The sequence below is a fragment of the Hypomesus nipponensis genome, chromosome 6 (genome assembly GCF_054491055.1).
Source record: "Hypomesus nipponensis isolate SF chromosome 6, ASM5449105v1, whole genome shotgun sequence".
Classification (NCBI taxonomy): Eukaryota; Metazoa; Chordata; class Actinopteri; order Osmeriformes; family Osmeridae; genus Hypomesus; species Hypomesus nipponensis.
In genome coordinates this window covers 5,310,001-5,335,533 of record NC_140366.1, presented here as the reverse complement: position 1 = coordinate 5,335,533, position 25,533 = coordinate 5,310,001, and the positions used below count along the sequence as shown (strand labels likewise).

At 50.4% G+C, this 25,533-nt stretch overlaps 1 protein-coding gene across 3 annotated transcripts in view; it reads right to left on the bottom strand.

The window, feature by feature from the left end:
- hivep2a (HIVEP zinc finger 2a) overlaps positions 1-25,533 on the bottom strand; it is a 59,205-nt gene that overhangs the window by 11,932 nt on the left and 21,740 nt on the right. The window contains exons 1-3 of one of the 3 annotated variants that reach the window (XM_084699909.1): positions 23,893-24,161; positions 6,073-6,191; positions 101-165 (exon numbers count right to left, since the gene is read on the bottom strand). The gene's annotated coding sequence lies outside the window, so the exon portion shown is untranslated. Of the gene's footprint in view, positions 1-100; positions 166-6,072; positions 6,192-8,577; positions 9,157-23,892; positions 24,162-25,533 lie in introns of those variants that run through there. The other 2 variants (XM_084699908.1, XM_084699907.1) reach the window with 2 other exon arrangements.

The following is a 25,533-nucleotide window of genomic DNA, read 5'->3' as shown; positions in this document are numbered from 1 at the left end:
TCGTAAGAAGAGAAAGAGAAAGGGAAGTGAAGGAGTGAGTAATATACACAATATTATGCCTTCTGGTAAATCACATCCAATCCTAAAAGTTGACACTTACCTGAAGTGCTTGGAGTACTTCTTCTCACAGCTTCCACTGAAGTTTGTTCAACAAGACTGACAGACCTAAGAGAGACAAATACAGAATTTTTTAGATTTCAAGCAAAACAACACTAACTTCCTTGCCTTAAAGTGTCATTAAACTCAACTCTCGTCATACATTTTGATTCATATCAGTCAACCGTTAACAATACCATACCCCACAAAGATCCCAGTTTGTGTGCCGGGCCAGACATTGGCATGAAGGTAGGATGGCACATAAGACGTAGATCTAAGTTCAGATTCTGAATGTGAGCACTTCGCAGCGCAGTTAGCAGATTGCACCGCCCCCTCCCCCGAGCTGTGAGTCATCAGTGACAGCGAGGCCCACGCAGTTCTTAAAAAGACACAAAGGAATAAAAATAGCTAGGGGAAGTGACATCACACATCGTATGTGCGGGGGCGTGATGAAAGGAACAACCAGGAGCGGCACCTTCTCCTCTATGGTTACCTGGGTTTGATCTTTGACTTTGTATACATACGCGCACAGCGCATGAAGGCAAACTGACAGGATATAAACACACCCTCAGTCTGAGGGGACCAGACCAATATCTGAACACAGAACCAACACTGTGTCTTTCTGGGAAGGCCGACCAGCTGAAACTGCACTCTGTTTCGCATTCTTTTTATAAACTTTTTTCTTGTACTGTACTTGTTTTTTCTGATTGCGACACACACACGCACACACACACACAGTGTTTCTGTGCTGACAGGGGCATGGAAGGAACATAAAAAGATGTGTGTGTATGACGCTCAAGTCTCGAGGTCTAACATGCATGCTAAAAATAACCCTGTCAGAAAACTCGGTGTATTTATAGAACCTTAAACAGTATCGTTGGACCAGTTTTGTTTTCCTTCTCCTCCATAGTATTACACAGGATGAATGTGGGCCAGCAGCAGGGTAGCAGTGTGTGGAACCCAGAGCTTAGACACTAAGTTGAGAACAAACCAGACCTCTCATTTCTCATTTACCCACACATGTATACACCTATAATATACTGTTCCAAATTCCATTGCACCATGGATTACAATACGATTTATATTACAGTGGTGCAATGGAATCAAGAACAGTACAGTTTCTGTTCTACATGGGAGAACTCTGAGAATGTACTTTCACCTGAGCAAGCACACAGAAAATGAGGTTAACCTGCTTCACCACAAATGTCCCCCAGCCTGTCTAAGCATGACAACACCATTGCCCTATGGGTCCAAAATGTAAAAGTTAACACTTGGACGTTGCCATCATAAAACAGGCTCTGTTTGTTTCTTTCTTCGATATGTAAGCCCCAGCGATGTACTGAGCTTCTCCGTCAACTTTTTTCCATCTGCGGATGCATCGTCGTCTCAAACCATTGATGAAACTAAGTGTTGCATAAGGCAAGCAATTTCCAGTGAAAGAAAGCCTGCTGAATGGGTTATGTAAAGTGTTATTCATTGCCGCTGAAAAACCATGTCCTATTTTGTGAGTGTGGGTGAGAATATCCATTGGCATCCTTTTCAAGTGGAGCATCTGGAGGAAGTGTGCGTGGGACAGGCACCGAAGCAGAGCGTGGTGGTGGGGGCACCTCACACACACACACACACACACACACACACACACAGAAAAGTGTGGTGAGGGCACCTCTCAATAGAGTAGGTAAGAGCACATCCTCACGGATATAAACAGCAACCTTTGCCTAGATGATTCAAGTACTTTATGTAAGCTGCTCTCCACAGTCTGATAGACTGACCTGTCTAACGCAAACTTGGTCTGCCAAGCAGATGCACCCGTAATCTATGCATACTGGAGATATCCATGTGCAGTATATATATATAGCCCAAAGCAAAAAAATGCACACACACATACACACACGCACGGATTGATCGATAGCCATCCATCAGCCGCTGCTACCCTCGAGCCACAGAAAGTGTAGTGTGTAGGTTTGAAACTTTGCTACCGTACTAAGATGAGTTATATCTGAGGTGGAGCTGTGTGTGTGTGTGAGTGCGTCTTCCCACCTCCATCTCTGGCGGAGGATCTGTAGCAGTGTGGGAGGCTCTTAACCCAGGGGGGTTTTAGCCAGCCCTTGGCGCTAAAGCAGTCCCATTGTAGCCAGACAAAGAGCTAGCCTTCCAGGGAGTCTCTCAGTGAAATCATAGGTAGTACACTCAGCCTCCTAAGGCTGCACTTGATATAGAATTGGGCGTTTGTACAGAAACATGCGTTGAAAGTATTTGAAGCAGAACTGCGTGTGTGTGTGTGTGTGTATCTGTGTGTGTGGCCATCAGTCCGAAGGTTCGCCGCAGGACACTGTAGCAGACAGTAAACCCATAAGTTAATATATCAACCAGAGAAGTGTGAACTAAACTAAAACAGACTGAGGATTTGAATCCGTTGCCAAACTATGTACTTAAGAAATACTCCGAATGTCCATCTCTCTCTTTCCCGTGATATAGTCTCACTCCAACCCTCCTCTGTCTTTCTCTCCAAAGGGGATCCCCCCCCCCTCACTTTCTTTCTCTCTCTATCAGACAGGTCGGCACGAGCGAGCTCACTGCACAGCTGTGACAGTGAACAGTAAAAGGCTCCCCAGACCTCTGCACTGGCTGCCCTGCTTTGCAAGTCAAAAATGTGTGCACGCGGTGCTGTTGATGGAAGCTGATGACCATCTGCTTTTAGGGCATGAGCGGGCGCTTGTGAAAACACAGAGACGGGAGCATGTCGGCCCGGGGTTTGCATACGGCAGAGCGGACATCAGGATCTGGATGCTCTCAAACTGGCCTAGATCCTCGCTGATCTACTGCAGTAGGGCCATCGTGGAGCCCTTCGGTTTCACACACGCACCCACACACTTCCTTTCGTTTGGGCCTATCGGTGTGACAGTGTGCAGCAGAAATGTTCAGCATTGGGCCCGTTCAGGTGGGCCATGGTTTCTGAACAGGATCGGTGTATGTCTTCGTCTCCGGGCCCTCACAGCAGTGGCGAGAGGCAGTTAATTATTCAGCCAACTCCTAATTGTTTCCATTCAGTAATTACAGAGTTTATGGTAACAAAGACCTGACCTGGGCAAAGAGAGTGAGGGAGAGAAAGAGAGAGAGAGAGACAAGGAGGATAGAAGGCTTCAGCTCATTACTGGGGGAGGCAACTTTTACAGCTGCAGCTGGCTGGCCGAGCTGCACGAGAGCGCTCTGAAAATAGACCCCCGGCCCCCGCGTCTTTTGGACGAATGGACGGTGGTGAATAAACGTACAAAGGTACGAGGCGTTCATATTCATAGAACACTCGATCATGAAGGTTCTCTCCAATGCTCTCTCGCCCACGGTCCGTACAAACACACAGAGCATTGTTAAGAAACCCGGCAACATGAAGCAATATCAATAGCTGTCCATCGCCCTTGAAAAAAAAGATATGGAGAGACCGAGGCAGAGAGAGAGGGGGAAAAGGGTAGATGGATACAGAGAGAGAGAGAGAGAGAGAGAGAGAGAGATAGGGCGGGCGAGGCAGAGGAAAGAGAGGAGTCATCAACGTAATAAGGACCAGATGGTCGTAAACACGGAGAAACACCACAGCCCCTCGAAACATTTCAAATACACACACATACATTAGACACCACAACCATCCAGAACTATGTGTGCATATAGGTTCAATTAGAATGTCTACGTATATTTTGTCAGTGGTCTGTTACGAAAGATTCAGTTCGTCCCTCAGAAATCTGGTAGTTATAGGCCTCGTTTGGAGTAGCAGACAGACTGCAGGTAGGAGGGAGAACTTGTCCACGACCAAAGATAGATTTACCAGGGAGGTTCTCTCTCTCTCTCTCTCTCTCTCTCTCTCTCTCTCTCTCTCTCTCTCTCTGTCTCTCTCTCTCTCTCTCTCTCTCTCTCTCTCTCTCTCTCTCTCTCTCTCTCTCTCTCTCTCTCTGTCTCTCTCTCTCTCTCTCTCTCTCTCTCTCTCCTGGTCTCTCTCTCTCTCCGTCTCTCTCTCTCTCTCGCTGTCTCTTCGCCTCTTCCTCTCATTCTCCTAAATAAATGTGTGTGTGGGATGCGGTAGAAGTGTTCTAAAGACGGGGTGAGCAGTATGTGAGTGTGTGTGTGTGCGTGTGTGGGTGACAGATGCTGTGTAGGAAGAAGGAGGAAACTGTCTGAAGGGTGGCAGGCAGGGGTTACTGTGCTGCTGTTGACTTGGCGTTATGAAAAGACTGGTTATAAAACAAAACGCATACTGCACACAACGCAACATAGCAGTACCCGACGCACGAAACAACGCAACGCATGAAACCGGGCAAACTGCACAGCATGGAAGGAGAAAAGGGATCTTGTATCAGTACGCATATATACACATTATGGTTAACTGCTGCCGCAGGGCCGTCCAGGGAGGCAGATCCATCCGCCTCGCCAGCAACAGGGCTTGAAGATGAATTAGCCCAGAACAGGCTGTGGACTTTGGACAGGTCTGATACGAACCAGAGGGTGACATAATTTCCCTAGAATGACCCAGTCTCACACGCACACACACTTTTCTCTTCTGTGGAGGCCACAGGGGGGAGGCTTCAGAGCAGCTAGGGGTGTTATGGAGGTCGGGGGGGACGGGGACGGGGACGGGGGGTGCAGCAGAGACAACTGGGCCTGCAAATCACATGGCACCTCAAGAGCAGGAGAGCTGATCCAGTGTCAGGTCCCTGCGCTCCATTTCATGTCAAGCATTGGGATGTGAGAGACACAGGTGGGTCAGAAGTTGTCCTGTGAGATGGGGCATGGGGAGGCAGCGGCCCAGATCAGCTACTACAGCAGGAGCCCAGTCTGAGACAAGGGCATACTCTAGCACGTCTCTTTTGAACAGATATCACGGAGGCTGGGGGAGGGAGGGGAGGGTTTCTGTGATCCTGGCCGGTAGAATCCCAATGGGCGTCCCATTTAGATCGAAGATGCTTCACCAGACAGGGTATGGGGCTAAACATGCATGCAAGGTTCTTTGTGGGAGAGACGCCTGCTGGTCCCAGTTAGATAACAAAGTTCCACGCCAACCACGCTAACTACGCTAATTGTTATGCTAACCATGCTAACGCTAACTACGCTAACTGGCGGCGGAACTCGGCACAGCTGCTCACAGTTAATGTTTTCATTTAAGCCCGGCATAAAAACCCCACACATCCCCCTGATGGACGGAAAGAAGGGAGGGAAGGAGAAGGAGAGAGGAAGGAAAAGTAGGAAAGGAAAAAAAGAAGAAAAAATAACTAGCTGGGCTTCATGTTGGTCTTAATTGTCAATGGAAAGACTGTCATTTTTTCCACGAGTGGAAGCTTGAAACCATTACCCAGCTAGCCTTCATTACATTTTCCACAACATTTTGCAGAAATTTCTGGAAACAGCTGTACAGAGTCTGATTAACTGTCTTTCTCACCGGTGACTCCACTTACCACACCATTGACAGCCTTATATATTCCCTTCTTCTTTACTTCTTTCTCTCCTCCATTCCTTCTCTCTCCTCTTTTCACCTGTGGCGCTAGCTGGTGGGTTACCATGTAAGCTCATGAAAACAGCTAGTTCTTCTTTCAAGACAGCAGTGACTAGCAGCCTCAAACGCGAGTTAAACACAACCTGAACACATCCTTAAAATCTCAGTAACTATATTCCTTCCTTCCAAACGTGGGTCCTTTGTGACGACAAGATTTCAGACAACTCAGAGACACATCCATCACTAGGCTATTGTACTATTCTGGCGGCAGCCTGTGGAACAGTGTACATCATAACTTCCAGCTATTTCAACGCTGGACTTTCCATCCAGCGAGCGAGCAAAACAAGAAGGAACCATATGGTCAACATGATCCCAGATCAACACCACAGGAGAGGGGGGGGGGGGGGGAACATCTGCCTGGAGGTGGCAAGGTCTGGTTCTGGGGTCTGTGGGTGTATGTGTGTGTGTTTCTCTAAGCGTGTGTGTGTGTGTGAACTCACCTCTGAGGATTTTTCTTCTTGGGGATCTCCCAGTCCTCTGGCTGTGGGGTTCCCTGGGGTGAGGAGGGCAGGGAGGAGGTCAGGAGCCTTCAGCCAGCCCTCAGATGCCACCCAAACCTCTGTAGAGAGACACAAGAGGAGAAACACACCGTCACAACGCTGCTCAACGTTCACACTGCTGCATGCTCCAGTGTCACGTGGAGTAGAGTAACCGTGTCACGACACGGTTACCCTGCTATACTGTTACACAGTCACTGGACCGCAACAAATATACAGTGTACCACTGCAGAGATTCACTGGCAAGGAACAGTGACGGCAAATGTCTGCTTCATTTGGTCATTTCCGGGTCAGGTTGACCTGCGAAAGTCATACGGCAGAGTTTTCCCGCCACACCTCAACTGCTGTCGTGCCCTCACACTCATTCCACTTACGCACACTAAGAACTGCAAGGATTGACACCTCGTACGAAAGGGCCTCTCTTGGCCTCCCACACACCGGCTTGGCCAATGACGTCTGGAGCCAACGTGCGTGTCACCAATTCACACAGGAAGTGTCGGGGACCTACTCCAATCAGAACATGACACAGACAGCTCTTACCCGAATCAATCCGGGATCAACTGGCTACAGGTCACTTGTTCACAGCACAGAAGATTTAAATGTATTGTCCCCACTAGTAACCAGCAAAGTCTCTTATCCCCCCCCCCCTCCCTTCTTCCCTCTCTATCTATCTTTTTCTGTCTCTCCACCCCCCACCCCCCCCCCCCACCCCCCCACCGCTCCTTCTCCCTGAGGCGGTCTATGTTGATGACAGAAACTGACACAACGGACTAATCTAACAGCAGGAAACAGAGATGGAGAGAGAGAAAGAGAGGAGGAGGGAGGAATGTCTTTGTGACTTCCCAATACCAGGGATGCCTCGCTGTTGTACAGCCCAGCCCTGGACAACAACAATAGACACAACAACCATTCTCTTCCTCTCTCCCTATCCCTCTTTCTCGCTCTCTCAGTCTTTGAATTAGCTGGCTTGGCTGTAGCAGTCTATGTGTGTAAAATATTTCAGATGGTACAGTAGATACAGCTATGCTGAAGAAGATCGTATATAATCAAAGTAAATAATTGATTCCAAATGACTTATTTGGGAAGTCTTACATCACACGGAGCGGAGAGATTGTCTCTGTTCTAGAACTTGCTCTCTTTGGCAGAGAGGGAGGCTGTTATTTCTGCCGGGGCATCGAGACACACACCCTCTATCTCATTGCCCTTGAGCCATAGCTTCTTAGGCGTGAACTCAGGGTGGGAATTGAACCTTCCGACATCTGTACGGACGCTCTCTTTTCACAGCAATGATACATTTTCAAGTTCACACATGCTAGCAGCCAGACCAGGTACCTGCCACTGGCACTTGCGTACATTCCGGCATCTTCCAATGTCCTCCAACATTACTGGTGATGCTTCCTAAAACAATTATTTTCTTTCTGGTTTGTAGCGAACAAAAGAATTGAATGGCATAATTCTTGGTTTGACAAACGCGTTTGACAAGCAACCAGTGAACGGGCACAGGATGTGGAGGTGTCTGAGCCAAGGTGTCTCAGCGTGACTGTGGCACCTATCATGGTTGTCATAGAGACCGTGAATGGTTACCGGAATTGTTACAGTACGCGAAGGGGAGGAGTGGCTGGTATAGCAGTTATGAACCACTCTGAGAAACATCCAAGTTAAATCCAAACCGAAACCAAGACAACCATTGGAACATTACTCAACATAGTACATAATGTATCGCATCTTACAGGAGATGTTCCATTCAATCTGCGCTGTATGTGTGCGTGAGTTTCTCCTCTTCTCCATGTTTAGACTTCATTGATATGCTTGCACTCTAATTAATTCTGTCGTCATGCCTACCATTGCTGCCTCAAATTATGATTATCGTTGCTGTCTAAATTGGATTACTGAGATAGGTTTTCAAACAATACCCGGCCCCACACACGCACAAATACACACTTCAACAAATTTCCACTCTAACCAAACATTGCTCTTTTGCAATCACTGAATTATTAAAGATATTTTCTATTCAAGGGCTGCTGTAGTTACTCAATTGACGGTTCAGTGGCGCATTTAGAAAACAACATTCGGTGAGAAACAGGCCTTTCATTCCACTGCACTACGTGTATGTGTGTGTGATGAGGTCGCGATGTGGCTCTCTGATCTCCGTCACAACCAGTGTGCGAAATATCCGTCAATATTCGGGGGGGTCCCCAGCTCTCGATTGTTGCGCAATACCGATCTAAATTTGCTCCATTTGCAGCAGGCAGGGACGGACTGGGAGTAAAACTAGGCCCTGGACTTTGATACAGACCGGCCCACCAGAACCGGCCCCTGTATACGCCACCACAGTGCCCTGCTAATGCATGCACGTTCGGGGTTTGATGTGATGGTAGCAGGGAGTTTCACAGTTAATGTTGAGGTAACGTTAGCTAGCAGCTAACGTTAGCTAGCAGCTAACGTTACCTCGGCACCTGCTGCGTCTTCGGAGCACTGGGCCTCAACTAAACGTTGTTCTTCTGGGGAATCACTGTGTGGGAGAGGATCCTCTGTTCTGGGAGTGAGTGGGCCCACTGTGCTAGCTGCAACAGCATTGTCATCCGATGCCTCCTCGTCAATGAGAGCCACCTTTCAGGATGTGAACCCAAAGTGAGTAAATGACACACGGATGATACTGGAAAAAGGTCATGAAGCTCAAAAAAACAACACTTCAAAAAGCACAACACATACAAAAACGGTATCTGCCACTGATGAACACATCCGATCCCCAGCTTGCATGTTGTAGCATTGGTTAAGCTTAGGCATTTCATGTGTGTGCTTAGGTGAGGTTTACAGATGGGGTTAGGGTTAGGGGTCACCACCGCGTGGTTAGGGTTATGATTGACGTGCTTATTTCTTTACCCCACACTGGCTCTCCCGGCTTACGCACAACCAAGCATTACACCAACAGCACGGACAGCACCCAGTAACACACATGCGATCTCCTTCATACGCGTAAACGAGGAGAAAAGCCTAGGGATGTAAAAGGTCCTACTTCATTTGTCTCTCTCCTCTCATTTACTCCCCCTCCCCCGCCCTCCCCTCCTCCCCTCTTCTCCTACCATCATCATTCTTCACCTGGTGAATCATTCAGGCCAGTGACAGAGGGAGTTAGCGGGGCCATTGGAAGTGGCATTAAGAATCTAAATGTATCAGAGGATGAAGAGCCCTCAGGGCTCCAGGTTCATCACCCCCCCCGCCCGCCCTCTCTCTCACACACACACACACACACACACACTCCCACACACACTCGCACACACACACACACACACGTGAGGAAGAAACCAAGGGGACCAGACAAGAGAGGTCCGTCAAGCACACCTGTGCTCTGCTGTCCCCTGCCCTGCTGCCATGGTGACAATCCCCCCCGCCATTTACCCCTTTCTCCCTGCCCTTGTCTCCCCCCCTCCCTCTATCACCCAGAGAGAGAGACAGAGACAGAGAGAGAGAGACAGAGAGAGACAGAAAGAGAGAGAGAGAGACAGAGAGAGAGACAGAGAGAAAGAGAGAGAGAGAGAGAGAGAGACAGAGAGAAAGAGAGAGAGAGAGACAGAGAGAGAGAGAGAGAGAGACATAGAGAGACAGAGAGAAAGAGAGAGAGAGAGACAGAGAGAGACAGAGAGAGACAGAGAGAGAGAGAGAGAGAGAGAGAGAGAGAGAGACAGAGAGAGACAGAGAGAGACAGAGAGAGACAGAGAGCTCTGGAGTGGCACAGGCCACACGGGCACTGACACATTTATCTGGCATCAGAGAGAGAGGGGGGGGGGGGTTTGGCAGCGGAGTCCTCAGGACATTGGCGCAAGAGAAACAAAGACCCCCGTGTGAGAGAGAGAGGGGTCCTGTTTCAGTCGGCCCTCCCCTCCTCTCGTTCTGTCTCTCTCGGTTCCTCGCCGTCCCGTCCCTTTGTTTCCTTCGCGTTCTCTCTCTTTCTTTCTCACTTTCTGCCCTCCTCCCCATCGCCGAGCGGAAGATCATCTCGGCTAATGTCACGTCCTCCATAATTAATCCTCCTCTTCTTAATCAATATGCCTAAACTCTGTTTCTGCTTTAATTAGTCTGCTAGCCAGGGGCACTACGCTCAGACTATGCAATTACCCAGCTCTTAATGGTTGGCTAAAATATTGATGGGAGGAAACAGAGAGTGGAGGTGAAGAATAGTGTGTGATTGGTCCAGAGGAGAGCAGGGGGGAAAGGGCTCTTTGGGTTCAAGAGTCACATGTTCACGCACACACACACACACACACACATACACACAAACATACACATATCAGAGAACTGTTGTTCTTTTCTTCTCTTTGTCCAGCTGGATGTCCCTCCCTCTTTCCTTCCCTCGCTCCCCCTCCGTCTCCCTCCCTACCCCTCCTCCCCTCCTCCCCTCCTCCCTCCCCCCCTCCCTCCCTCCCTCCCTCCTTACCCCTCCTCCCTCCCTCCCTCCCTCCCCCTCCTCGCCTCCTCCCTCCCTCCCTCCCTCCCCCCCTAGTCCCCCTCTCGTCTCCCTCTCCTCTGTCTGTCGTGACAGGCCCACCTGATGGAGAGAGCAGCGTGAAGGAAAAGAGAGATGAGTGCATGAGGGAGTAATCCAGAGAAGCGAAGCTGCGGTCATGACATCATGCTCACACGTTGAACTGTCAGGGCCTGACAGGTGTCCTGTTACACACACACACACACTCATCAGGGTCAGGTGTCATGTGACTGGGAAGTGGGCCTAAGTGGGTTTCCTGATGGAGGCAAGGGGCCATCGTTTGAAAGAAAGTGTTCTGTGGTGTGGGAGAAGTGTGTGTGTCTGCGTCTGTCTCCGTGCGTGCGTGTGTCTCAGTGTGTGTTTGTGTGTGTTGTGGCAACCACAGAGATTCAGATGTCTGATGCAAACCAGGGCGACCATGAGAGTGTGCGAGCGCTTCACCGAAGCAAAAGTCCAAGCGACCAGAAACGGTCGTCCTCCGGGAAGCCTCGCTCCACCGTGGTCGGCCTCTGATGTCTGACGTACACAAAAAGTTATTTGTTTATGTTCTCAGTGAGTGGTATTCGTGTCGTCGCTTGGCTCTCGCCCTCGCCCTCTCTCACCCTCTCTCTTTCTCTCACCTTCCCTCTCTCTCACTGTGTCCCTCCCTCTCTCCCTCCCTCTCTCTCACCGTGTCCCTCCCTCTCTCCTTCTCTCTCACCGTGTCCCTCCCTCCCTCTCTCCTTCCCTCTCTCCCTTTCTTTCCCTCTTTCGCGTCGTCTCCCTCTGGTCCGAGGCCCTCCCTTCCTCCGAGCACTGTCAGCCCAGCTTCTGCGGAGCCGAGCGGAGCGTTGATGAGCAGATGAGCCACAGCTCCTCAGCCGCTCAGGAGGGAGGAACCGGTTTCGCGCGGTCGCCCGCGACCGGGCCGTGAACGGGCCGGCTGTCCCTGGTGCTGGGAGGGATGGGACGGCAGCTCTGCCTCCCTGGAGGTGTCGCAGCATCTTCGAGTGTTTGTGTGTCCAACGTTATGACTGGTATTGTTAACCTGCTCGTCGAAAGACACCTCGTCCTTTCTGGGATTCTCCCGTCGTGCTGGATGTTGTTTTGTTATGCCAGTGACACATCGAGCCCAACTCGTGTGTGTGTGTGTGTGTGTGTGTGTGTGTGCCAGGATCAGGCTGGCCCCAGCTGGGTACCACATGGCTGTCAATACGCCTTAATCACCCAGAAAGACCGCCGGGCGTGCTGGAGAGACGTACACAGGACAGCCTCACCACCCCGGTAAAAAGTGTCATCCTCTCACTCAGTGACAGAGACACACACACACACACACTGACACCCGCTGACAAACACAGACACATACAGACACACACGGACACACACGCACGCTCGCACACTGACAGATACACACAGACGCTCACACACACGAGTACACACATACAGCAGTGGCAGCAGTTTAGTGGGTGGAGGTTGCAGAGGACCCAATGACACCAACTGTTCTCCCTAAAATTCCCCCCCCCAAATTCTCCATCACAAACACCTCTTCATCTCCCACCTCCACTTCCTACTTCATCCTCAAGACCCCTCTTCCTTGAGGGTCGTAAAGTTCATCTGTGTGTGTACGCGTGTGTGTGTGTGTTGGCTTTGAGACTTCCCTGACAGTTCCACCCACTCCAGTTCTGCGAGGCTGCATGATTGGACCAGACAAACTGTGAGTCAGCCTGTTGCACCAATCACGGCCCATCTGCCAAGCCTCCACAACTCTACACCTTCTGCCCCCACATCTCTCTACCCCCCCTCCCTCTCTCTTTCCCTCTCTCTCTCTTTCTCTCTCTCTCTCTCTCTCCCTCTCTCTCTTTCTCTCTCTCTCTCCCGCTCTCTATCTGTGGGTTTTAGGAGACAGTAGAGACTTTGGTTTGGCTGGATGGAACAGAGCTGAGAGTTTTATGACAGAGTGTGTGCAAGACAAAGAGAGTGTGTGTGTGTGTGTGTGTGTCAGGGGGTTTCTTAAAGGCCTTTGAGAAAGTGCAATTGCCTCCATGTTAGACCGAGAGAGGTCTTCTTAGAGAGAAGCAGACTTGCTTGAGCTGTAGGTGAAGCAGAGAGCAATCACCCCGTTATTCATGACACACACACACACACACACACACGAGGGCATGGACCAGCCCCAACACAGGGTGTCTGTGAACAACAGGCTCTGGGCACAGGGCTGAAGGCATAGACACTTCCTGCTGCCAGGGGAAGTCACTTCCTGTGTCATTTCCTCCTGAAAATACATGCTCCCTAACATACTCAGAGGTACACACACACACACTCAGACACAAACACACTCCGCAACCCCAACCAACTTACACACACACACACACACACACACAGATATACATATGCTGATGAAACTCCCTGAAATGCAGAGTAATTCCTGATTGGTACAGCTGTTTCTGCGTCTACCATTAGGCTATGCTCAGACCAGTTCGTTTTGGTCTTGCTGTGACTCTAGACTGACTACTAGTCTTGCTGTGACTCTAGACTGACTAGTAGTCTTGCTGTGACTCTAGACTTACTATAGTAGTCTTGGTGTGAGTCTAAACTGACTACAGTATTTTTGCTTTGCCTCTGGACTGACTACAGTAGTCCTGATTTATGAAAGACAAGAAGAGTACAGTGAACTTTTTCCAGTAGTAACTATCTGGGTCGTAGCTGTACAAAGATACGCACACACACACACACACACACACACACTCACATGCACACACAATATGCTGCAATATCACAGAAAAACACACTGGTTCACACCTTTAAGAAATGAAAGCGGTGTAGAAATGAAAAAAAACAAATCAGGGTTTTGTGCGTGAGTGGGTGTGCTAGTGTGTGTGTGTGTGTGTGTGTGTGTGTGGCATGCCTGAATGTGAGTGAACCTGTGTGAATCTCACGTCTGAGAATTCTGACAACACCCCGCCAGTGCACACCAAAGCCTTCGTGTCAGGTGAAGTAAAGACATTTACACGTTGGCTCAAGACTCATTTAAAACAATAGTATTTTCCCTCGAGCAGACTCGCAGAGTGTAGAGGAGTGTCGAAGACTGCAGGGTCCATTCGCGTGACAGCTCAAAGTAAAAAGTGAAATGTGAATCCTGTGATTCACTGACTTCTCAGAATCAGGGTGAGATTAGCAGCCCAGCCAGTAAGACGTCAGTCACATCAAACACATTTCCGTTCTGAGAACTCCCAGAATTTCCACCCAGGACTTTTATGCATTCATCGACACAAACAGTCTCCCAGTCCCTGTCGCTTTCTCCCTGCGCCATTTCTCTCTCTCTTTCGGACTTTTCATGGCTGTCTTTGTCTTCCTCTTCCTCCTCCACCCTCTCCCTTTCTCTTTGTCTCTCCTGTTCAGAAGATTAGACTATGCAGTGTTAGACATGTAGGGCTGTTAACCCAGGGACGAGAACATCTTATCAGTCCTTGTTAGGAGCAAGGTGTCTCAAAAATGTGTGTGTGTGTGTGTGTGTGTGCGCGTGTGTGAGACTTGTGCTGGTGCATATGACTCGTCCTAACTCTGACTAAGCTGGGACAGGAGTGTTGTGAAAGGACAGCAAGTTCAACAAATCAGTCCACATATCCATGAACCAAGACGAGAAAACAACCCCGTCTCTCCGTCTCCTCATCTGTCCGTCCGGCGCTGTAGTTCTCTGTTGGGGATAACGAGGCTACTTATGACGAACACACTCGCGAACGTACACATACACACAGGCGCTCACTGCGTTCTGCTGGTATAACAGTGAGCATGAATATTGCAGCTAAGCTAAGCAGAGCAAGAGGGTGTCCCACTTCTCTGGCAACCTGGCTGGCAGGTCTGAATTATACAGCAGGACAATGTCACTCCAGTGAGAGAAGAGGAGAGGGAGGTGAGAGGAGAGGAGCGGAGCGAGGAGGAGGGGAGAGGAAAGGAGAGGGGCTGAGAGGAGAGGAGAAAGGAGAGGAGAGAAGGGGAAAGGAGAGACGAAGACGATAAAAGAGGGCGAGACAGAGTTATGAGGAAGGAGATAGAGGGAGATGGAAAGATGGGAATCGACATGATCAGCTGATAGGAGAGAGGATCTATCCTATTTCCTTAGTCCACAAACACACACACAGAGACACACAAACACACACACACAGACAGACGCACACACACACACACACACACAAACAGACACACACACACACACATAACCACACAGTCATGCCTACCAAATGAATGGTTTTGTTTATCCCTCGGTCGACCCTACCCTGTTCCTCCCCCTGAAACCTCACACAGCACCTGTCAGACACACGCCGCCAGTTGATCGACTCATTTCAGACAGTGGGAGAAGCAATACAGGGAAGTGAAACCCGATTGGGCAATGACCAACGAGTTGTGAATGGTGTCATCTTTACTGTAAAGGAAGCGGTCGCACTGCTAAACAGGGAGGGTGACCCAATCCCTCCCCATCTTAGATCAGCACATCTGTGGGCTCTGACACACGGTACAGGTGTGTTGGGCCACTGAGACAGTCGACATGAGTGCACTGGACCACATTGCTTTTGGCTTATTCTCAGCGCCGACTGACTAACTTGCTGACTGACCAACAAATGACAACCTGAACCTTCAATGCAATGAAGGTCACTGTATAAAATGCAATTGAATTGATTTAGAAGTTGAGAGAGAAGGAAAATGCCTATTATGTGCCCTGTTGGTGCGTGTGTGTGTGTGTGTATGTCTGAGAGAGCTATGATCAAGGACACACTGGTTTTACACACAAATCTCTGCTGTGGCCTTGGTGCTGGCAGGGCGTGTGTGTGTGTGAGAGCAGGTGTGTGTGTGAGAGAGGGTGTGTGTGTGAGAGAGGGTGTGTGTGTGAGAGAGAGGGTGTGTGTGTGAGAGCGGGTGAGACAGCGGGTGTGCGTGTGCATGCTATGAATGATATAGATGTTCAGGATAAACTACCAACATACTGCCACCTCTGTACAGTGATAATGAGTCCTGGGGGAATGGAAAAGCTGTTAGGAATCTGATTTGGGCTTACATCCGCATTCCTTTACCCTGTCTTTCGCTCTCTCTCTCTTCTAGCTCTGGCCTTCTACCTCTCTCTCACCTTTTCTGTGTGACTCCTTCTTTCTCTCTGTCTCCCTTTCTTTGTATTTCTCTAGACCTTCCTCTGTAATATATTCTCTCTCTCTCTCTCTCTCTCTCTCTCTCTCTCTCTCTCTCTCTCTCTCTCTCTCTCTCTCTCTCTCTCTCTCTCTCTCTCTCTCTCTCTCTCTCTCTCCCTCTCTCTCTCTCTCTCTCTCTCTCTCTCTCTCTCTCTCTCTCTCTCTCTCTCTCTCTCTCTCTCTCTCTCTCTCTCTCTCTCTCTCTCTCTCTCTCTCTCTCTCTCTGCCACACCTGTCTTTCTCTATCTCTTTATCACTCTTCTACTCACTCATGTACACACCTAGTTCCTATCAGCTCTGAAGAGTCACTGTGTTGCATTGTTCCATGTCTGCCACTGTTTATGTGTGTGTGTTTGCGTGCGTCTCTGTGTACAAAACAGCACCAAGGCAACAAGGCCTTCCTCTTAGAGAGCCAGACAGCAGCAGGAGCTCTGACACGGCAGGAAGTCAACAGGAAGCACACAGGAAGTGGTCACCCGAAGGACAGAGGCAGACTTCCCAGGGTCTCCCACTATCGCCGTTACAACAAAGACTGAGGGAAACTACAAAACCATTTCCTGTCTTGCAGTGGAAGCCTGTTTCATTCAGGTTTACCAAAACACACACAGTCTACCCTGTGTGTGTGTGTGTGTGTGTGTATACACCGGCTGGCAGCATAGGAAACTTCCAGTGGAAGAAAGCTCCTCAGATTCCATCCTGTTCCCTTAACAACAGAGGATCTGGAACCTTCTCTCTCGCCATGACTAAACACCTCCCATGGAACACACATACACACATACACGGACAGACATGGAACACATCGCGACACGCACACACAAAAACAACCAGACAGCGAACATGACTATACATACACACGGAAAACGGCCTCATGCCCAACACACACACACACACACAAAGTTTAGTGACCGCTCTGTCCTCCCTCCCAACTCCTCCTCTGAAGCAGTCACCAAGCTTGGTGTCCAGAAGGCACTCGCTCTCTTAACCGGCCTCCTTCCTTCCTCCCTCTGCGGGTGGAAGAATCCACTCTTGGCACTCGGGGGTGAAGGGAGTAAGGGGGGTGGGAGTGGGGGGGGGGAGGGGTGAGGGGGGGGGGGGGGTGCGAGGGGAGGGGGAGGGGGAAGCGGATCTGGAGTTTCCATCCCTCTGTCCCAGGCGTTCCGCAACATCACAGATATCGAGTTCGACCTGTGTGTGCGGTTGTGTTTATGTGTGTGTGTGTGTGTCTGGGCCTTGTCGCCTGCATCAATAAAAGCCTCATTAGGAACATCTGGAGGTGACGGATTTTCCATGTCTAGAGGGGACAAGGACACGCTGCTGCACACACACGCATACACACACGCATACACACACGCATACACACACGCATGCACACACGCATGCACACACGCATACACACACGCATACACACACGCATACACACACGCATGGACACACGCATACACACACGCATACACACACGCATACACACACGCAAACACACACGCATACACACACGCAAACACACACGCATACACACACGCATACACACATGCATACACACATGCATACACACATGCATACACACACGCATACACACATGCATGCACAGCATAAGGACACATGCCTCAAGAGGTCCAGTTTACTCGTGTGCGTGCTCCCGATGAAGGGTGAAATGTAGAACTCCAACAAGACCAACAGCTTGACTATGCCTCCGTTCCTATAGTAACCCTCTGTTCCTATAGTAACCCTGTCATTTCATATTAGCCATGTGAGTTCCAGTGTTCAAATGTATTTCTATCTGACAGACAGAGGTTACTGTAGGGTAACTTAGTGTGTCAATGTGTGTCAAAAGGACTAAACAAATATGTGTGTGTGAATGAGTGGCCAGGTATATGTGTGTGTGTGTGTGTGTGTGTGTTACAGCACACTGGAGATAACACACTGATGTCTGAGCTCACAATAGAACAGAATCAAATTGAATCGAATAAAGGAGTAGTCCAGTAGAGAAAAGGCCACATGAGTAAAATACCACATTTAACAGAGTAAAACAGTCAGTCTGGGTAAACAGTCAGAGAAAAAGAGACCAAAACAAGAGGGCTGTCCGAAAGACCAGAGAGAGAGAGAGAGAGAGAGAGAGAGAGAGAGAGAGAGAGAGAGAGAGAGAGAGAGAGAGAGAGAGAGAGAGAGAGAGAGAGAGAGAGAGAGAGAGAGAGAGAGACCAGTAGACAGACCAGCAATAGAGAACCAGTGTTTGTTTTTTTTACCGCTATTAAACTGGACATGAAGGGGCCGCCGTTGGCCACGTAAACACTATAAGACAACCACACACACACACACGCACACACACATACAAACACAGCCAGGCCACACTGCTGCCATAGACAGGAAGGAATTTCCTCGTTTCGTATAAAATTGATAATGGGACGTGTACGCAGCAGGAATGGAAAATCCGCGGTGCGTTACAAGCTTTCACATTCCTGACTATCCCCAGACACACACACACACACACACATCTGCTAGGGGACCAAAGTGTCCACATGGACGACACTGTGATGTTGAATTAGAAAGTGTTTTGTTGAGTCTGAAGGGAGACAGACTTGGACAGATATGCAGACTAGTGGGCAGACAGACAGACAGACAGACAGACAGACAGACAGACGGATGGCAGGCAGGCAGCCAGGGTGAACCTCAGACAGGTAGGACTGTCACTGTGGCAGGTGTAACATTCTGATAGTGTGATGAGGTGGTGTGCCTTTGCGTCAGCAGTTATCTTTGTTTTGCTTTATTTCCCTCTTCCCCTCCCTCTCCCGCTACCGCTCCTTCTCTCTCCTTCTCTCTCGCTCTCTCTCTCTCTCTCTCTCTCTCTCTCTCTCTCTCTATCTCTCTCTCTCTATCTCTCTCTCTCTCTCTCTCTCTCTCTCCCTCTCCCTCTCCCTCTCCCTCTCCCTCTCCCTCTCCCTCTCTCTCCCTCTCTCTCCCTCTCTCTCCCTCTCCCTCTCCCTCTCCCTCTCCCTCTCCCTCTCCCTCTCCCTCTCTCTCTCTCCCTCTCCCTCTCTCTCCCTCTCTCTCCCTCTCTCTCCTTCTCCCTCTCCCTCTCCCTCCCTCTCCCTCTCCCTCTCCCTCTCCCTCTCCCTCTCTCTCCCTCTCCCTCTCCCTCTCCCTCTCCCTCTCCCTCTCCCTCTCCCTCTCCCTCTCTCTCTCTCCCTCTCCCTCTCCCTCTCCCTCTCCCTCTCCCTCTCTCCCTCTCCCTCTCCCTCTCCCTCTCCCTCTCTCTCCCTCTCTCTCCCTCTCTCTCCTTCTCCCTCTACCTCTCTCCCTCTCCCTCTCCCTCTCCCTCTCCCTCTCCCTCTCCCTCTCCCTCTCCCTCTCCCTCTACCTCTCTCTCTCCCTCTCCCTCTCCCTCTCCCTCTCCCTCTCCCTCTCCCTCTCCCTCTCCCTCTCTCTCCCTCCCTCTCCCTCTCCCTCTCCCTCTCCCTCTCCCTCTCTCTCCCTCTCTCTCCCTCTCATTCTCCCTCTCCCTCTACCTCTCTCTCTCTCTCTCTCTCTCTCCCTCTCCCTCTCCCTCTCCCTCTCCCTCTCCCTCTCTCTCTCTCTCTCTCTCTCTCTCTCTCTCTCTCTCCCTCTCCCTCTCCATCTCCTTCTCTCTCTCCCTCTCCCTCTCCCTCTCCCTCTCCCTCTCCCGTCCTCCAGCAGACAAAGGCAGTTTCTCTCTCGGCCTTCTCTGCTACTCTCCTCCTTCCAGCTCTGTCAGATGATCATAAACTAACTCATAAGACAACACACACACACACATGCACACACATACATACACATGCCAACACACACACATGCACAAACACATGCACGCACAACTAGATTGCTCAAGCTCAACAACCAGGGAGAACAGCAGACTAACAGTCAGAAAGAACACAATGTTGGTCTGTGTAGATACACTGCCATACTTACAGGCAGACATACTGTAGGATCTGTGAGCGTGCGTGCGTGTGTGTGTATGTGTGTGTGTGAGGTGACCTGGGGCAGGTGACAGGTGGAGGCAGGTTGGAGGTCCAGTGTGACACACAAGTCTGCCCTGTGAACGTTTCTCTCGATCTCTACCTGTCACACACACACACACACACACACACAGACACACGCACACACTCAGAACAGCCCTCTCACCTCCCTGTGAAGCCTATCATTTATGCCTCACTCCCTCCTATCCTCCCTCTCTTTCACCCTTCCCCCCCCCTCTGTCCTCCCAATCCTCTCTCTTCCCTCCTCACCTTCCCTAACCCCTCCCTCCCTCCACGTGTGGTCGAAGCTCCTCACACCTTCTGCCAGGGCTCGGGGCACGGCCAGGCTGGCCAGCAGAGACACACACAACGTCTCCTGCCACCCCGCACGCCAGCCTGCCAGGCCCTGAGCTGCCCGACAGAAAGGGAATGGAGGGGATGGAAGAGAGTGTGAAGAAGGAGGGATGGAGGACAGGGACAGCGAGGAGGGTGGGGGGGGGGGGGGTAGAGGAGAGAGGGGGGAGGAAGGAGGATAAGGAGAGGGAGTAAGGTCTAGGTCTCAGGCTGACCTAGGCTGAGATACTTGGAGAAAGTGTCAAAGTCGAAAGCGCGAGAGAGGCCTTCAAGCGACAGCAGAACGAGTGGGATGTCTATCCAGACTTCAACATCGTTTATCTTTCAATTGGAGTCTTTTTGGTGACATTTCAGCGAGATTGCTTCCGTTCCTGTACAATACGTTTGTATAGGAGTGGGCGAATGGGTGTGTGTAGCATTTTAGTACAGTGTGTGTGTGTGTGTGTGTGTGTGTTTGCGGGGGTATCCATTCAGAGGTGTATATTGAATGGCTTGGAGGAAGTGGAGTTGCTATGAGTAATAGGAGCTGTGTGTTCACGTTACCTCCTACACAGAGAGAGAGGGAGAGAGCGAGGAAGAGAGAGAGATACGGAGGGAGGATAAAGAGAGAGGGAGGAAGAGAGAGAGAGAAGGAGAGATATAGGTCAAGAGAGTCAACAGCACTGGAACGACCAACAACACACCATCATGTTCTGCATGTTAGCATTGATAAACAAGCTCTTTTGACGCCCACCCAAGCAAGCGTCTTGTTGTGATAGAACACTTTCAGTTCCACACGGTCATTCCAATTCAACGTCTTTGGATGAAGTCGTATTTGGTTTCACACTTTTTAGAACCCTTTTGTTGGCCCATCGAATTTCGTTACCAAACATCTGGTAACAACATTTGTTGGGCCAAGTCAAAGGTATTTTCCAAAATGGTCCAAAGTTGGGTAAAGGCATTCGCCTCCAATGGTTAAGAAACATAAAAGAGCACAATAAAACTGAATGAGCACTTGGCCGTTTTGAACCTGATACCTTTAGATAACGAGCTTTTGAACACGTAACACATCTAGCTAACACAAGTGCCAAAAATGTCACTTGTGACACAACACAACAATGACTAGATGCTCACGTGACAGAGACAGCATTGCAGGTACACGCACCGACAATCGTCTGGTGTATCACATACTGCACGGTATCCGGGCAGGCTATCTCGACACAGTAAAACGCTCGATACCGGCTCAATATCGGCACCGTGACTAACTGCACCGTCACTGTGACCTGGAGGGGGGGGAGGGGGTATGAGAGAGAGAGAGAGGGGGGGGGAGGGAGGGAGAGAGAGAGAGAGAGAGAGAGAGAGAGAGGGAGAGGGAGAGGGAGAGAGAGAGAGAGACAGAGAGAGAGAGAGAGAGAGAGAGGGAGAGGGAGAGGGAGAGAGAGAGACAGGGAGAGAGAGAGAGAGAGAGAGAGAGAGAGAGGGAGAGGGAGAGGGAGAGAGACAGAGAGAGAGAGAGAGAGAGAGAGAGAGAGAGGGAGAGGGAGAGAGAGAGACAGGGAGAGAGAGAGAGAGAGAGAGAGAGAGAGAGAGAGAGAGAGAGAGGGGGGGGGGGGGAAGGAGACAAAGAGACAGAACGGACGGCAAAGGGCGAGAGAGGGACTGAGGAGACAGAGGGTGGCCGACGGAGACGGGCCGATCGAGGAAAGGGGAGAAGGCCGAGGGAGGAAGAGAGAGGAGAGGAAGGAGGGAGGGGAATACGGTGGAGGCAGGAGGAGAGGAGGAGAGGGAAGGAGAGCGGGGAGGACGGACGATAAAAGTGCTGAGGTGTTGATATTCTTCCTCCTCTTATTCAGACACATGGAGGACTCTGGGCAAGGTCACACAGCTCAGGTTTACACACACACACACACACACGCACGCACACACACAAACACACACACACAGACACACACATACAGTGGAGAGCAACAGCAGCCCGAGGCAAACAGCAAACACCAGTAATGTGGAAAAACTAAGTAGGGGGACGCCCCTCTTACTACAAGACCTATTATCCCTTTATACACACACACACACACACACACACACATATACACACATACACTTACTATCCCATGTACAAGGTGGAAGGTAATCAAATAATAACAAACAGACAACAAGTGTCGAGGAATGCTGCAGCCAAACCTGTAGACCATTACACAACCGTCCGCGTGCCAGAGGCGATACACACGCACGTCTTCATCGTCAACACAATTGTTTCAAACCACCTCTGCTACAGCCAGGGTGCCCTGACCATCTGCGAGTGCTGAGCAGGGGGAGTCACAGCAACACACCCGGCAACCCAGTTTGGGAATTAGCGTTATTGCATTGTTTTTAGCGCACTCTTCATTCCGCAGCTGTCACATAAACGTGCTCCTCCTCACAGATCAGAGAGAGAGAGAGAGAGAGAGAGAGAGAGAGAGACAGGCAGAGAGACCTGCGATACAGACAGGCATGTTCAAGAGAAACAGAGAAACGGGTAGAAAGAGTCATACAGACAGGCAAGACAGAAAGACGGGCGTAGAGGAACGACCTACTGTACAGGCAGGTTAAAGGAAGAGAGAGACAGGGTGGAGAGAGAGTCAGACAGGCTGAGAGAGAGAGAGAGAGAGAGAGAGAGAGAGAGAGAGAGAGAGAGAGAGAGAGAGAGAGAGAGAGAGAGAGAGAGAGAGAGAGAGAGAGAGAAAAAGAGAGAGAGAGGTTGGAGATAGAGCCATGGAGGCAGGCAGGTTACAGATCGAGACAGACAGACTAAGCAGAAGACGGTGCTTTTGTATTGTTAATGTCTCGACTCTTGTTAGTCAACATTTTTCTCCGGGGAAGACGGAAGTTTGATTTAAAGTGTGTTTGAGTGTTTGTGTGTGAACAACACCAGGAGGGTGTCCTTTTGTTAATAGAGGGAACTGACACCCCTGTGTGAGATTGTTAGCTGGTCCCATTATGTTTAAGTGTGTCTGTGTGTGTGCCCTCAGTCAGAGACAAAACACATTTACATTTACATTTAGTCATTCAGCAGACACTCTTATCCAGAGCGACTTACAGTAAGTACACAATAGCATGTGCGTCCACACAGCGGGACAAGAAAGAGAGGAACACCAGTAATCGAGGGAAACAGAGGGGAACGGAAGCAAAGGAGCAGAGAGAGAGCGGAGGAGAGGGAGAAAGAGAGGGAGAGGTCCAGAGGTCAGGTTATATCACAGCTTTTTTGTCTTATCAACGACACTCATATGACATGCCTGCCTTGCTAGGCACACACACGCACAGACTTCCTGATACGGGAGAGCTGAGACACACAAACACACACAAACACACACACACACAGAGAGAAAACACCCACAGGGGCAGGGATGGACTGCACACGCGCGCGCGCGCACGCATTGTCATTCAGCGCTGCTGCCTGTTAGGAGAACACACAGGAAACACCTCGACGCGCTCCCTCCGCTGCGCCCGTGTGTGTGCTGGGCACAGCCAGCTGCGCTCGAGCAACCACTGGCCTTCCCCTCACCCACACTCAAACAGCGACAGGACAACAGAACTATCCCTTCTCAACACAAGCACCCGGACTCCCGACCACGATTTCATATACAGTGTGAGAGCTCGAAAGAGAGAGAGCGAGAGCGAGAGCGAGAGAGAGAGAGAGAGAGAGAGAGAGAGAGAGAGAGAGAGACAGAGAGAGAGAGAGAGAGACAGAGAGACAGAGAGAGAGAGAGAGAGAGAGAGAGAGAGAGAGAGAGAGAGAGAGAGAGAGAGAGAGACAAACGGGACAGAGGCAGAAAAGGAGACCGACCTGTCTGTATCAGCACCCCTGTCCCTCTCTCCCCCGTTCATCAGAAGCATTCCTGCGCTGTCACAGCCATCCTTCCCTCCATTCCTCCGTTCCCCTCTGTCCTTAGATCTCCTCTGACCAGGCTTGGGCGAGCTCATCAACCACCTATCCAGCCAGCCAGCCAGCCAGCCCGCCAGGAAGCCCCGCTAAACAGCCCGAGAGCCAGACAGGCAGCCACACAGTCAGTCAGTCAGCCAGCCTGCGAGCCAGACGCTGTTGTAGCAAGTGTGTGCTATGCTAGCTCGGAGCCCTAGTGAAGCAGGGTCGGTCATACCCAGGCGTGACGCATATCCAGGACTGAAATAGCAATGGGGCCCCTCGAGGGCTTACACAACACACCACGCACAGGATCTTCCTACAGCCCGCTCCTCAGCAGGCTGGGCGCGCACACGCACGCACTGTACACACACACACACACGCACGCGCGTGCAGGCAGGCAGGAGGTAGACAGGCCCTTTCTCCCTCTCTCTGTGTCTGTTTGTCTTTCCTGTTCTCTCGTTTGTCTTCTTAACCTCGGCCCGTTTGCGCTGTCTTTGAGCACGGCGAGACTGCAAAGAGAGGGTTGGAGAAGGCGAAGAGGCAGAGCAGTTGCGTGTGGTGAGTGTGTGTGTGTGTGTTTGTGTGTGTTAGCGGAGTCAGGTGGCTGAGCGGTTAGGGAATCGGGCCAGTAATCAGAAGGTTGCTGGTTCGATTGCTGGGCGTGCCATATGACGTTGTGTCCTTGGGCAAGGCACCTCACCCTACTTGCCTCGGGGAATGTCCCCGTAATTACTGTAAGTCGCTCTGGATAAGAGCGTCTGCTAAATGACTCAATGTAAAATGACTAAATGTAGAAGCCTTAAGCCTAGTCCAAATGTTGTCAAACTACGTTTGACTGGATGCATATCCAAACGGGCCGCCCGTGGGTTTTTACCTCAACTTCATCCCAACTTTTACGTCCGTAGGGATGCGTTTGACCAATCAGAGCAGATGTTTTACAACTCCAACACGGTAACCTATCAGTATGTAGCGCGGACATTTAGAGCATGCCCACATTAACCCTAACCCTAACCCTAACCCTAACCCTAACCCTAACCCTAACCCTAACCCTAACCCTAACCCTAACCCACATTCTACAGGCAGATCCTAAAAATACACAATGATGTAAACCTAGCATTGGTGGACCGGACTAGGGGGTGGTCCTCCTGTAAGATACCTTGATGGGCAGAACAACACTGTGATAATCACTCCCCCTGCCCCTACACACACACACAGTTCTCCATAGGTTTTTATTGATGCCTCCACCTCGCCTCGAGCTGTGACACAGCAATAGGACATCTTAGACATCACAGGAAAGACACGCCAGGGTTTAGGAAGGACACCAGCACTAACCTGATTATCTTAGCTGGACAACTAACCCAGTTAGCTTTTTAAATGCCTACCCCCGTCCCATGCAAGCCAGTGCAGGTCAAGTCCTCATGGTTAAATTTAGCCTGCGATGATCCCATTGTTCCTGGGGAATCCTATTTACACATCCCAGAATACCTAACCTCCTTTGACCTACTTATGGGGTATCTTGGAACACAGACACACACACACACACAACCCAGAGGCGACCCTGAG